The sequence below is a fragment of the Lissotriton helveticus genome, chromosome 4_1 (genome assembly GCF_964261635.1).
Source record: "Lissotriton helveticus chromosome 4_1, aLisHel1.1, whole genome shotgun sequence".
NCBI lineage: Eukaryota > Metazoa > Chordata > Amphibia > Caudata > Salamandridae > Lissotriton > Lissotriton helveticus.
The window spans coordinates 997,715,546-997,717,626 of NC_136063.1; the positions used below are offsets into that span (position 1 = coordinate 997,715,546).

General features: G+C 38.3%; 1 long non-coding RNA gene across 1 annotated transcript; it reads right to left on the reverse strand.

Moving 5' to 3' along the window:
* Window positions 1–293: 293 nt before the first annotated feature.
* LOC144827403 (uncharacterized) lies at window positions 294–1,326 on the reverse strand. The gene is made up of 4 exons (XR_013610171.1): window positions 1,209–1,326; window positions 1,056–1,121; window positions 828–963; window positions 294–736 (listed from the first exon to the last, which is right to left on the reverse strand). It is a non-coding gene; the product is annotated as an uncharacterized LOC144827403 (long non-coding RNA).
* Between the last annotated feature and the right edge of the window lie 755 nt (window positions 1,327–2,081).

The following is a 2,081-nucleotide window of genomic DNA, read 5'->3' on the forward strand; positions in this document are numbered from 1 at the left end:
TGTACGCAACACCAGGTAGGCTACGGGCAGGTTCTCACCAGTATGCCCACATATATCATCATCGGTTACCCACTCACTGAAAAAACAGTGTCCAGTAGAAAGACAAAAGAACAGAAATAAAGACTTACATGTCCCAAAACACAGAACCCCATGATTCACAAAGGACCATGTGTTCCATATAATAAAAATTGAGATAAGACTCAGGAAGGGCCTTTTAACATTAAGTTTAACAAGAAAACCCGGAGTCCTATTCATTTATTTGAAAGAAACCACACTGTATGCTTTTAGTGGTTTGGGTTATTTATTTTACCCTTCATTCACTATTTTAAGAATTTATTTTGCGCAAATTCTCTTTTTTCAGAGAAACACGTATATTCAACAAAAAAAAAACATTCAACATTTATGACATTATTATATTCAGACGGTATACAACATTAATACTTTCACATAAACTCAAGGTCCACAACATGTAGAAGAAATGAAAGACAAATTAGACCCATATATATCACATATATATGTATATCACAACTGCACATCAATTTTTCTTAGTGCATGTGTATATTTACGAACAAATATTCAATGACAAAATATTCATTAAATCCTGATTTCTAAGAAACATTTATATGTATTCATTCAAAGGCATAAATTGATTATGTCTGCCGACGTGTTTCTAGCCACGTTTTTTCAGTTACGGGCTTTCATCAGGGCTTCTTACTGTGAATCATATTGATCATGTCTACAAAGACAAAAAAACAATAAATTGTCGCTTTATCACCTCTCAACTTTCTAGTTCATTTAGGGCAATTCCATCTGGTAGTAAAACCTACCTATTGTCTTGGCTTTTATCTTCTCCCAACCCAAATGCTGCCAGCAAGGTGTTAATATGTACTCTCTCTTAAGGAATTTTTCTGCCAGACCGTGGGCTTCCTTTAACTTCCCGCGCAGTCTCTTTGGACCACGCCTCTGCCTGGGGAAATTTTAACTGTATCAGTTTCATATCCTGATTTATTGCAAATCCCTAGTTGCCTTATCGTCATTGTAGGCTGAGCCCATACCTGTCAAGGTGCCTGCCTGCTTGCTCCTTCTTAGTGATGTCTTTTATGGTTGTTTTCTCGGTTGATCTAAACAAATACCAAAACAACGAATTATTTCTTGCTCTGCGCAGCTACACTTCCGCGCTGATCTCAACTCGCGGCTAAACGCCTTACCTACATTATTCTTTTGGTCTTGCTGGCGACTTCATCCTTTCATTACTTCAATGGGTATGATGGCGCTTTTCGCGGGATTCACAGCGGCATTTAAACGCGCTCTTCTTCCAGGTGTTGTAGCCCGGAAGTGCACCTACGTTACTTCCGGTTCAATAGAGGATTTGGCACCAAGGCTCATGGGTAATGTAGTTTTTGTGGGGATAATGTAATGCCCGGTTTCGTTGTATGGCGGTCTCTTTTTAATTTGCTGCAGCATTTGGGGGAGTGCTTGTAGATAAATGTGTAGCGCTATTAACCAAATTTGAATCATTTTTTAAAAATGAGGTGCAGCCACACAGGCGGATGCATCAGCCTTCCAATTAGTGCATTATCAGTTCCAAATTTATTGTGCAAACTGTTCGAATCAGAGAAGCTTATATTCTCGACAGCTCAGACATTTCGTTCAATTCAGTAAGCACACTATTGACTTTCATGATTAGATAAGCTTCTTTAGACAGTAGCCATGTGTCTACATCCGTCACATTCCTGGATGTATTGAATGATATCAGCACAGTCCATTTGAAATCTCTTTCTGTATGTTCTTCCTTGAAAAAGTGATCAACCATAGGAGCAGTGATCACTTTCCTTTTAATTCTGGACCAGTGCTGGATTATTCTCTGGTTAATTTGCTGATTATTTTTCTCTATATACTTTTTTTACAAGGGCAAACCACAGCTTAGACAACATTCGTTGTCCTGCAATTAGTAAAGCCTGTATATTTCCATTTTATATTCTCATGTGTGAATTCATTACCCTCCAATGTAGACTTGCATGCTATGCAATTACCACATTTGTGGTGGCCTTCTATAGGTTTCATGCCCCACTTGGAACGTA